The sequence below is a fragment of the Microcaecilia unicolor genome, chromosome 1 (assembly GCF_901765095.1).
Source record: "Microcaecilia unicolor chromosome 1, aMicUni1.1, whole genome shotgun sequence".
In the NCBI taxonomy this organism is placed as follows: domain Eukaryota; kingdom Metazoa; phylum Chordata; class Amphibia; order Gymnophiona; family Siphonopidae; genus Microcaecilia; species Microcaecilia unicolor.
In genome coordinates, this window is record NC_044031.1 from 1,424,027 (window position 1) to 1,437,906 (window position 13,880).

General features: G+C 46.6%; 1 protein-coding gene across 1 annotated transcript in view; it reads left to right on the forward strand.

The window, feature by feature from the left end:
• LOC115461829 (ankyrin repeat and SOCS box protein 10-like) overlaps positions 1-13,880 on the forward strand; it is a 37,543-nt gene that overhangs the window by 1,289 nt on the left and 22,374 nt on the right. The gene's annotated exons all lie outside the window — the stretch shown is intronic.

A 13,880-nucleotide genomic window follows, 5' to 3' on the forward strand; every position in this document is an offset into this window, starting at 1 on the left:
CAGACTTATACGGTCTGTGCCCTGAAAAGGACAGGTACAAATCAAGGTAAAGTATACACAAAAAGTAGCACATATGAGTTTATCTTGTTGGGCAGACTGGATGGACCATGCAGGTCTTTTTCTGCCATCATCTACTATGTTACTATCCAGCTTATTTTCAAAAGTGATCGCCGGCCATTTCCCGACATAAATCGGGAGATGGCCGGCGATTTCTTAAAAGCGGCAAAATCGGTATAATTGAAAACGGCATTTTTGACAGCACCGCCGCTTTCCCATCCCTTCGCCAGCGAAGGTTCAAGGGGGCGTGTCAGTAGCTTAGCGAAGGCGGGACATGGGTGGGTATGGGCGTGGCTGCCAGATGGCTGGCTTTCGCCCATAATGGAAAAAAAAGCGGCGTTAAGCAGTATTTCGCCAGGTTTACATGGTCCTTTTAGTTTCACGACCAAGCCTCAAAAAGGTGCCCCAACTGACCCGATGACCACCGGAAGGAATCGGGGATGACCGCCCCATACGCCCCCAGTGGTCACCAACCCCCTCTCACACTAAAAAAATAAAAATAAAAACCTTTTTTGCCAGCCTCTATGCCAGCCTCAAATGCCGTACCCACCTCCATGACAGCAGAATGTGTTCTATCCTGTGACAGCCTTTCCCTGGTTCTTTTTTTTTTTGTTCAATCATTTTTATTAATTTTTAAATAACAAAAAGAAAGGAAATTAAGTACCAGAGACTTAATAATAGTTTAACAAGTTTGATTATGTACACTGACTTGTAGAAGAATTATAGACATTGTTTACATCAACTCTAGGATCCCTGATTCTGTTTCATTACAGGTATTGTATATCTATAGGAATAAGCATATTACTAAATGTTAGAGGTGAAGACAAGAAACTATACATATATATGTAATTAGTACCCATTTATATTTGCATAGATTATAATAATTAATATTAACTGGATGAGTAATCGAGTATAGGAGACCAGGTTTTATTGAATGCTAAAAGGGAACCGCATTTCTCTGCAGCAGCTTTTTCATATTTAGCGTAAAGACATACTGTATTCCACCACATATCATAAGATAACTTCGTAAAGTCCTTCCAATTTTGACATATCAGTTTTAAAGCAACTTGAATCAATATACGTAATAATTTGGCTATGTGTGGTTGTATTACCGTGTCTAAACCAAATTCTCCCGTGATTATGATTTTGTATGTTAGAGAGATCTTAAAATCTAGAATATGGGAAATAGTGTCCTCTATACGAGACCAATACTCATCCAGTATAGGACAATTGTAAATTAAGTGGTCTAAAGTACCTACATGGTTGTTACAAGACCAGCATCTATTTGAGACTTCTTTAGATATTTTGGAAAGTTTGTAAGGTGTCCACATAGCTCTATGCAAGATGTAGAATGATGATTGGGTAAGAGCAGATGATTTTGAGGATTTATATAGTAATGTCCAGATTTTTTCCCATTGTTCTGCAGTTATTTGAGAATTGAGTTCTTTGTTCCAAATGTTTTGTAAGGCTGAAGGAGAGTGAGAAGAGTGTTCTTGGAAGATTTTGTACCATTTAGATGCCGTTTTCTTCCCATTAGACAATTGATGACATAATGTTAGACAACTTGGAGTTTCGTCCTTTAATGAGTTAATATCGAAGTTTGCAGAAATGCAGTGTTTTAGTTGTAGCCATTGAAAGTAGCAGTGGTTAGGTAAATTATACTTTGCCTGTAGTGTAGAAAAAGGTAGCCACTTGTGATTATCCAATAGTTGATGTAGAAACCATATTTTTGCTTCAATCCATTTAGGCCAAGCAAAACACATTCCATTAATTTTTAGTTTTGGATTATTCCAAAGTTGTATCTTAGTGGTCGAATGGATAGAGATTTTAACGCATGAGTCCAATGTGTTGAAAGATGATTGAGAAGCGAATATGATGGGATTATAATCCGAATTGTGTACTGAAGACCATGGTAAGAGAGGTGTTGGGGTTGCTTTAAAGATCTTTGCTTCCCATTTTATCCAAAGTGGGTCAGTATGTTCTTCATTTGAGGTTATCCATAAAGAACTTTGTCTTAGTAAGAAAGCCTTATGGTAGTCCAAATAATTAGGAAAATTAACACCACCATTGTGTTTGGGGAGTTTAAGATATTTCAGTGCAATACGAGGAGGTTTATTAGACCACAAAAACTTTGACAATATTTTTTCCATATTTTTATAAGTACTGGCATGTAACATAACCGGTAACATACTTAAAATATAATTCACTTTCGGTGCTATCATCATCTTTATGGTGTCTAATCTACCCCACCAAGAAAGTTTAAGTGGAGACCATTTATTAGTCATATCCTTCACACAATTCAAAAGGTATGTAGAGTTGAGGTTGATAGTTTCATTAATATTGGATCCAAATAATACACCCAGATATTTCAGGCACGTGGGCGACCATTTAAAATGGGACATTGTGAATTGGTATGATCTAGAGGCCGTGTTTAATGGTAACATTTCTGTTTTAGTGGGGTTTAGTTTGTATCCAGATATTCGTGAGTATTTGTTAATTACATCTAGGATGTGAGGGATGGATGAAGGAGTAGTATATATTAATACATCGTCAGCATATGCAGAAAGTTTGGCTGTAATATTTTCCAATTCTACACCTTTAATATGATCAGACTGTAAGATAGTTAAAAGTAAAGGTTCTAGAGCAATATTAAATAGTAATGGGGAAAGAGGGCATCCTTGTCTTGTACCTCTTGTCGGCCAAAAAGGAGGGGAATATTGACCATTAATAAACAATTTGTTAGATGGACAGGTATATAATACTTTTATCAAATTAATTGCGTTTTGTGTGAAACCAAACCACTTTAAGGTTTGAAACATATATAGCCATTCTACGCGGTCGAAAGCCTTTTCAGCGTCAAGACCTATGGCCACATATGGAGTGTTTGATTTTTGTGTTTGTATAAGTATGTTAGTAAATAATCTGGTATTGTCATAAGAATGTCTTCCATGCATAAAGCCAGTCTGATTAGTATTTATGATTTTTGGTAATATAGTTTGTAGTCTTTCTGCTATGATTTTAGCATAAATTTTGGCATCAATATTTATAAGAGATAAAGGGCGGTAGTTTTGTATTCTTTGGGGATCCTTACCAGGTTTTGGGAGCACTATAGTTGTAGCTTCGGTAAAGGAACCAGAAACTTCCCCTGAGGAGATTAAATAATTAAAGAAGGAACTTAATAAAGGGGTAAGTATTTCTTGAAAAGTAAGATAAAATTCTAAAGTAAATCCATCTGGACCGGGGGCTTTTTTTTTTGCCATGGACTTTATAGCAGATTTTATCTCCTGGTCAGTTATGGGTGATGAGAATAATAAATTGTCATCGTAGTCGATGGTGTTATGATTTATGTTATCAAAAAAGGATGTATCAATTTGATCTGTATTAGATTCTGATTTATATAATTCATCGTAGAATTTTTGGAAGGCTGATAATATTTGTTGGTTATCTGTTATACTGACATCATTAGAATCTTTAATATGAGAGATATCATTTTTTTCGGCTCTAGTCTTTAGGTAGCTGGCAAGTAGATGTCCAGATTTATTATTGCTGGCGTAAAATTGTGCTGATTTCATAAATATCTCTTTATTTGCAGTGTTGGCTAATAATATGTTGTATTTGTATCTATCTTTCCGTAGTTTGCTTAAAATGTCCATATTAGATGGGGATTGTTGGTGTAGATTTTCAAGGTGGGTTATTGATTTTTCTAGTTCTGTGATTTCAAACATTTGCTGGTTTTTTTTTTTGGCTGTAAAACGTATGATTGAGCCTCGGATAAAAGCTTTAAAAGCATCCCATCTTGTTATCCAGTTTGTTTCTTTAAGTGTATTGAACTTGAAGTATTCTATTATGTCATTCATAATCTCTTCTTTAAATTCAGGGTGTGATAATACACTAGCATTAAATCTCCAAGATTTTGTCTGTGCTTTGATTGATAGATCAGATAGTTGTATGGATATGTGTGCATGGTCTGATAATTTGATATTATCAATGTGTGTATCAATTACTTTACTTAATATTGATTCAGAAACTAAGAAGTAGTCTATTCGGGAGTAGGAATTGTGTGGTAAAGAGTGAAAAGTATAGTCTTTCTCATTATTATGTAAAATTCTCCAGACATCACATAATTTGAGGTGGTGAATTAAATCATTCAGAACAAACCATGCTTTAGTTTTTTTAAAAGGGAAACTTGATTTCCTATCTAATTCAGGATTTAAAATTGTGTTGAAGTCTCCACCAATGATAAGTGGCGTATCTCCTTCCTCAGCAGAATGCGTTCTATCCTGTGACAGCCTTTCCCTGGTTCTGATGTGGCTCTCGGGTGAGTGTGACACCTTTTCTGTTATGCGCACTGCAGAGTCACATCAGCAATGCATTGTGGTAGGTGTAGGGTATTGGGCTCCGTGATTCCACTAGCTTGTGGCAAATGCTCACGATGTTGGTAGTTGGTAGGCTCTACTCCCATGGTGCTTTTCCCCCTGCTTACTGGGTCAGAGCGTGCCCTGTTTTGTTTCCGGTAGTCCATGAGGTAGTGGCCATTTTTGTAAGCCAGATTTAGATCCCTTTCACGTGTTAGCTACATTACAGAACTTAGTTCTTCCCTTGAATGTGGCTGAAAGAGGGCATTGTACAGCATTCTGCCAGCTCAGACCTACTGCTAATCTCAGTACCAGGGAGACTCGTTGCCAGTGGGACACAACCTCTGATCTGCAGTTAACTGTGAGTAAACGTGCTTATTCCAATAAAGGACGTTTTCGGAGAGATTAGTCTTCAGGTGTCAACTGGTGTGCCAAGGTTATACAGAAGCAACAAGTCCTAGAGGCCTGCATGTATGCAGGTCCCTGGAGCACTTTTAGTGGGTACCACAGTGCACTTAAGGCAGGTGCACCCATGCCCCCCTCCCCCAACTGTAACACTTCTGCTGGTAATGGGAGCCCTCCAAAACCCACTGTACCCACATGTAGTTGCCCCCTTCACCCCTAAGAGCTAGGGTAGTGTTGTACATGTGTGGGTAGTGGGTCTTGGGGGGGGGGGGGCTCAGCACACCCAAAGTAAGGGAGCTATGCATGTGGGAGCCTTTCCTGATGTCCACCGCACTGACCCCTAGGGTGCCCGGTTGGTGTCCTGGCATGTGAGGGGGACCAGTGCACTACAAATGCTGGCTCCTCCAACGACCAAAGGGCTTGGATGTCGCCAGGTTGGAGGTGGCCGGCATTTTATTCCATTATCACTGAAAAACAAAACCAGGAATCTCAACCCCGGCGAACTCTGGCATTTGGCCGGGCTAAACCATATTATCGAAAACAAGATGGCCGGCCATCTTTTTTCATAATACGATTCCGGCCAGCTGTAGCGCCACCGCCAAAATAGATCGCCGGCGATCTATTTCGCCAGCGATGTTCGATTATGTCCCTCCATGTTACTATGTTACATAATAAAGCTAAAAAAAAGGAAATTTAAAATGAATTGGACAAAATATTTCTTCTCTCAGCGTGTAAACAAACTCTGAAATTCATTGCAAGATAATGTGGTAAAAGCGCTTAGCTTAGCTTAGCTGGGTTTAAAAAAAGGTTTGGATGGCTTCCAAAAGGAAGAGTTCATAGGCCATTATTAAAATGGACTTGGGGGAAATCCACTGCTTACTTCTAGGATAAGCACCATAAAATGTATTGCACTGTTTTGGGATCTTGTCAGGAACTTGTGACCTGGATTGGCCACTTTAACTCTGCACCTCCCACACTCTATCCCTGACTACACACACACACCTGTAACCCTGCACCTCCCACACTCTAGCCCTAACTACACACACACACACCTGTAACCCTACACCTCCCAAACTCTAGCCCTGACTACACACACACACCTGTAACCCTGCACCATCCACACTCTATCCCTGACCACACACACACACCTGTAACCCTACACCTCCCAAACTCTAGCCCTGACTACACACACACACCTGTAACCCTGCACCATCCACACTCTATCCCTGACTACACACACACACCTGTAACCCTACACCTCCCACACTCTAGCCCTAACTACACACACACACACCTGTAACCCTACACCTCCCAAACTCTAGCCCTGACTACACACACACACACCTGTAACCCTGCACCATCCACACTCTATCCCTGACCACACACACACACCTGTAACCCTACACCTCCCAAACTCTAGCCCTGACTACACACACACACCTGTAACCCTGCACCATCCACACTCTATCCCTGACTACACACACACACCTGTAACCCTACACCTCCCACACTCTAGCCCTAACTACACACACACACACCTGTAACCCTACACCTCCCAAACTCTAGCCCTGACTACACACACACACCTGTAACCCTGCACCATCCACACTCTATCCCTGACCACACACACACACCTGTAACCCTACACCTCCCAAACTCTAGCCCTGACTACACACACACACCTGTAACCCTGCACCATCCACACTCTATCCCTGACTACACACACACACCTGTAACCCTACACCTCCCACACTCTAGCCCTAACTACACACACACACACCTGTAACCCTACACCTCCCAAACTCTAGCCCTGACTACACACACACACACCTGTAACCCTGCACCATCCACACTCTATCCCTGACCACACACACACACCTGTAACCCTACACCTCCCAAACTCTAGCCCTGACTACACACACACACCTGTAACCCTGCACCATCCACACTCTATCCCTGACTACACACACACACCTGTAACCCTACACCTCCCACACTCTAGCCCTAACTACACACACACACACCTGTAACCCTACACCTCCCAAACTCTAGCCCTGACTACACACACACACCTGTAACCCTGCACCATCCACACTCTATCCCTGACTACACACACACACCTGTAACCCTACACCTCCCAAACTCTAGCCCTGACTACACACACACACCTGTAACCCTGCACCTCCCACACTCTAGCCCTAACTACACACACACACACCTGTAACCCTACACCTCCCAAACTCTAGCCCTGACTACACACACACACACCTGTAACCCTGCACCATCCACACTCTATCCCTGACCACACACACACACCTGTAACCCTACACCTCCCAAACTCTAGCCCTGACTACACACACACACCTGTAACCCTGCACCATCCACACTCTATCCCTGACTACACACACACACCTGTAACCCTACACCTCCCAAACTCTAGCCCTGACTACACACACACACACCTGTAACCCTACACCTCCCAAACTCTAGCCCTGACTACACACACAGACCTGTAACCCTACACCTCCCAAACTCTAGCCCTGACTACACACACACACACACCTGTAACCCTACACCTCCCAAACTCTAGCCCTGACTACACACACACACACCTGTAACCCTACACCTCCCAAACTCTATCCCTGACTACACACACACACCTGTAACCCTGCACCATCCACACTCTATCCCTGACTACACACACACACCTGTAACCCTACACCTCCCAAACTCTAGCCCTGACTACACACACACACCTGTAACCCTGCACCATCCACACTCTATCCCTGACTACACACACACACCTGTAACCCTACACCTCCCAAACTCTAGCCCTGACTACACACACACACACACCTGTAACCCTACACCTCCCAAACTGTAGCCCTGACTACACACACACACACCTGTAACCCTGCACCATCCACACTCTAACCCTGACTACACACACACACACCTGTAACCCTGCACCATCCACACTCTAGCCCTAACTACACACACACACCTGTAACCCTGCACCATCCACACTCTATCCCTGACTACACACACACACCTGTAACCCTACACCTCCCACACTCTAGCCCTGACTACACACACACACACCTGTAACCCTGCACCATCCACACTCTAGCCCTAACTACACACACACCTGTATCCCTGTTCCATCCACACTCTATCCCTGACTACACACACACACCTGTAACCCTACACCTCCCAAACTCTAGCCCTGACTACACACACACACCTGTAACCATGGACCTCCCACAGTCTATCGCTGACTACACACACACACCTGTAACCCTACACCTCCCAACCTCTAGCCCTGACTACACACACACACCTGTAACCCTGCACCTCCCACACTCTAGCCCTGACTACACACACACACACACCTGTAACCCTGCACCATCCACACTCTAGCCCTAACTACACACACACACCTGTAACCCTACACCTCCCAAACTCTAGCCCTGACTACACACACACACCTGTAACCCTGCACCATCCACACTCTATCCCTGACTACACACACACACCTGTAACCCTGCACCATCCACACTCTATCCCTCACTACACACACACCTGTAACCCTACACCTCCCAAACTCTAGCCCTGACTACACACACACACCTGTAACCCTACACCTCCCACACTCTAGCCCTGACTACACACACACACACCTGTAACCCTGCACCATCCACACTCTAGCCCTAACTACACACACACACACCTGTAACCCTGCTCCATCCACACTCTATCCCTGACTACACACACACACAACTGTAACCCTACACCTCCCAAACTCTAGCCCTGACTACACACTCACACCTGTAACCCTACACCTCCCACACCCTAGCCCTGACTACACACACACACCTGTAACCCTACACCTCCCACACTCTAGCCCTGACTACACACACACCTGTAACCCTGCTCCATACACACTCTAGCCCTGACTACACACACACACACCTGTAACCCTGCACCTTCCACAGTCTAGCCCTGACTACACACACACACCTGTAACCATGGACCTCCCACACTCTGTCCCCCATAACACATCACAAACATGTAACCGTGTACTTCCCATACTCTATATCTGAAACCACACACACCTGTAGCCCTGCACCTCCCACACTCTAGCCCTGACTATACACACACACACACTGGTAACCCTGCACCTCCCACACTCTAGCCCTGACTACACACACACACCTGTAACCCTGCACCTTCCACAGTCTAGCCCTGACTACACATACACACCTGTAACCCTGCACCATCCACACTCTAGCCCTAACTACACACACACACCTGTAACCCTACACCTCCCAAACTCTAGCCCTGACTACACACACACACCTGTAACCCTACACCTCCCAAACTCTAGCCCTGACTACACACACACACCTGTAACCCTGCATCTCCCACACTCTGGCCCTGACTACACACACACACACACACCTGTAACTCTGCACCATCCACACTCTAGCCCTAACTACACACACACACCTGTAACCCTACACCTCCCACACTCTAGCCCTGACTACACACACACCTGTAACCCTACACCTCCCACACTCTAGCCCTGACTACACACACACACCTGTAACCCTGCACCTTCCACAGTCTAGCCCTGACTACACACACACACCTGTAACCATGGACCTCCCACACTCTGTCCCCCATAACACATCACAAACATGTAACCGTGTACTTCCCATACTCTATATCTGAAACCACACACACCTGTAGCCCTGCACCTCCCACATTCTAGCCCTGACTATACACACACACACACCTGTAACCCTGCACCTCCACACTCTAGCCCTGACTACACACACACACCTGTAACCCTGCACCTTCCACAGTCTAGCCCTGACTACACACAAACACCTGTAACCCTACACCTCCCAAACTCTAGCCCTGACTACACACACACACCTGTAACCATGGACCTCCCACAGTCTATCCCTGACTACACATACACACCTGTAACCCTGCACCATCCACACTCTAGCCCTAACTACACACACACACCTGTAACCCTACACCTCCCAAACTCTAGCCCTGACTACACACACACACACCTGTAACCCTACACCTCCCAAACTCTAGCCCTGACTACACACACACCTGTAACCCTGCACCTCCCACACTCTGGCCCTGACTACACACACACACACCTGTAACCCTGCACCATCCACACTCTAGCCCTAACTACACACACACACCTGTAACCCTACACCTCCCACACTCTAGCCCTGACTACACACACACACCTGTAACCCTACACCTCCCACACTCTAGCCCTGACTACACACACACCTGTAACCCTGCTCCATACACACTCTAGCCCTGACTACACACACACACCTGTAACCCTGCACCTTCCACAGTCTAGCCCTGACTACACACACACACCTGTAACCCTGCACCTCCCAAACTCTAGCCCTGACTACACACACACACCTGTAACCCTACACCTCCCACACTCTAGCCCTGACTACACACACACCTGTAGCCCTACACATCCCACACTCTAGCCCTGACTACACACATACACACCTGTAACCCTACACCTCCCACACTCTAGCCCTGACTACACATACACACCTGTAACCCTACACCTCCCAAATTCTAGCCCTGACTACACACACACACACCTGTAACCCTGCTCCATCCACACTCTATCCCTAACTACACACACCTGTAACCCTACACCTCCCAAACTCTAGCCCTGACTACACACACACACCTGTAACCCTACACCTCCCAAACTCTAGCCCTGACTACACACACACACCTGCAACCCTGCTCCATCCACACTCTATCCCTGACTACACACACACACCTGTAACCCTACACCTCCCAAACTCTAGCCCTTACACACACACACACCTGTAACCCTACACCTCCCACACTCTAGCCCTGACTACACACACACACACACACACCTGTAACCCTACACCTCCCACACTCTAGCCCTGACTACACACACAGACACCTGTAACCCTACACCTCCCAAACTCTAGCCCTGACTACACACACACACCTGCAACCCTGCTCCATCCACACTCTAACCCTGACTACACACAAACAAACCTGTAACCCTGCACCATCCACACTCTAGCCCTAACTACACACACACACACACCTGTAACCCTGCTCCATCCACACTCTATCCCTGACTACACACACACACCTGTAACCCTACACCTCCCAAACTCTAGCCCTGACTACACACACACACCTGTAACCTTACACCTCCCACACTCTAGCCCTGACTACACACACACACACCTGTAACCCTACACCTCCCACATTCTAGCCCTGACTATACACACACACCTGTAACCCTGCTCCATCCACACTCTATCCCTAACTACACACACACACACCTGTAACCCTGCTCCATACACACTCTATCCCTAACTACACACACACACCTGTAACCCTGCTCCATACACACTCTAGCCCTGACTACACACACACACCTGTAACCCTGCACCTCCCACACTCTAGCCCTGACTACACACACACACCTGTAACCCTACACCTCCCAAACTCTAGCCCTGACTACACACACACACCTGTAACCCTGCTCCATCCACACCCTATTCCTAACTACACACACACACCTGTAACCCTGCTCCATACACACTCTATCCCTAACTACACACACACACCTGTATCCCTGCACCTCCCACACTCTAGCACTGACTATACACACACACACCTGTAACCCTGCACCTCCCACACTCTAGCCCTGACTACACAAACACACACCTGTAACCCTACACCTCCCAAACTCTAGCCCTGACTACACACAAACACACACCTGTAACCCTACACCTCCCAAACTCTAGCCCTGACTACATACACACACACACACACACCTGTAACCCTGCACCTCCCACACTCTAGCCCTGACTACACACATACCTGTAACCCTGCTCCATACACACTCTAGCCCTGACTACACACACACACCTGTAACCCTGCACCTCCCACAGTCTAGCCCTGACTACACACACACACACCTGTAACCCTTAACCTCCCAAACTCTAGCCCTGACTACACACACACCTGTAACCCTGCTCCATACACACTCTAGCCCTGACTACACACACACACCTGTAACCCTGCTCCATCCACACCCTATCCCTAACTACACACACACACCTGTAACCCTGCACCATCCACACTCTATCCCTAACTACACACACACACCTGTAACCCTGCTCCATCCACACCCTATCCCTAACTACACACACACACCTGTAACCCTGCACCTCCCACAGTCTAGCCCTGACTACACACACACACACCTGTAACCCTACACCTCCCAAACTCTAGCCCTGACTACAAACACACACACTTGTAACCCTGCACCATCCACACCCTATCCCTAACTACACACACACACCTGTAACCCTGCACCATCCACACTCTATCCCTAACTACACACACACACCTGTAACCCTGCTCCATCCACACCCTATCCCTAACTACACACACACACACACCTGTAACCCTGCACCTCCCACAGTCTAGCCCTGACTACACACACACCTGTAACCCTGCTCCATCCACACTCTAGCCCTGACTACACACACACACACCTATAACCCTGCACCATGCACACTCTATCCCTGACTACACACACACACACCTGTAACCCTGTACCTCCCACACTCTAGCCCTGACTACACACACACACCTGTAACCCTACACCTCCCAAACTCTAGCCCTGATTACACACACACACCTGTAACCCTACACCTCCAACACTCTAGCCCTGACCACACACACACCTGTAACCCTGCACCTCCCACACACACACCTGTAGCCCTGCTCCATCCACACTCTAACCCTGACTACACACAAACAAACCTGTAACCCTGCACCATCCACACTCTAGCCCTAACTACACACACACACACACCTGTAACCCTGCTCCATCCACACTCTATCCCTGACTACACACACACACCTGTAACCCTACACCTCCCAAACTCTAGCCCTGACTACACACACACACCTGTAACCTTACACCTCCCACACTCTAGCCCTGACTACACACACACACACCTGTAACCCTACACCTCCCAAACTCTAGCCCTGACTACACACACACACCTGTAACCTTACACCTCCCAAACTCTAGCCCTGACTACAAACACACACACTTGTAACCCTGCACCATCCACACCCTATCCCTAACTACACACACACACCTGTAACCCTGCACCATCCACACTCTATCCCTAACTACACACACACACCTGTAACCCTGCTCCATCCACACCCTATCCTTAACTACACACACACACACACCTGTAACCCTGCACCTCCCACAGTCTAGCCCTGACTACACACACACCTGTAACCCTGCTCCATCCACACTCTAGCCCTGACTACACACACACACACCTATAACCCTGCACCATGCACACTCTATCCCTGACTACACACACACACACCTGTAACCCTGTACCTCCCACACTCTAGCCCTGAATACACACACACACACCTGTAACCCTGCTCCTCCCACACTCTAGCTCTGACTACACACACACCTGTAACCCTGCTCCATCCACACTCTAGCCCTGACTACACACACACCTATAACCCTGCTCCATCCACACTCTAGCCCTGACTACACACACACACACCTATAACCCTGCACCATGCACACTCTATCCCTGACTACACACACACACACCTGTAACCCTGCTCCATCCACACTCTAGCCCTGACTACACACACACCTATAACCCTGCACCATGCACACTCTATCCCTGACTACACACACACACACACCTGTAACCCTGCTCCATCCACACTCTAGCCCTGACTACACACACACACACCTATAACCCTGCACCATGCACACTCTATCCCTGACTACACACACACACACACCTGTAACCCTGCACCTCCCACACTCTAGCCCTGACTACACACACACACACACACACACACACACACACCTGTAACCCTGCTCCTCCCACACTCTAGCCCTGACTACACACACACCTGTAACCCTGCACCTCCCACACT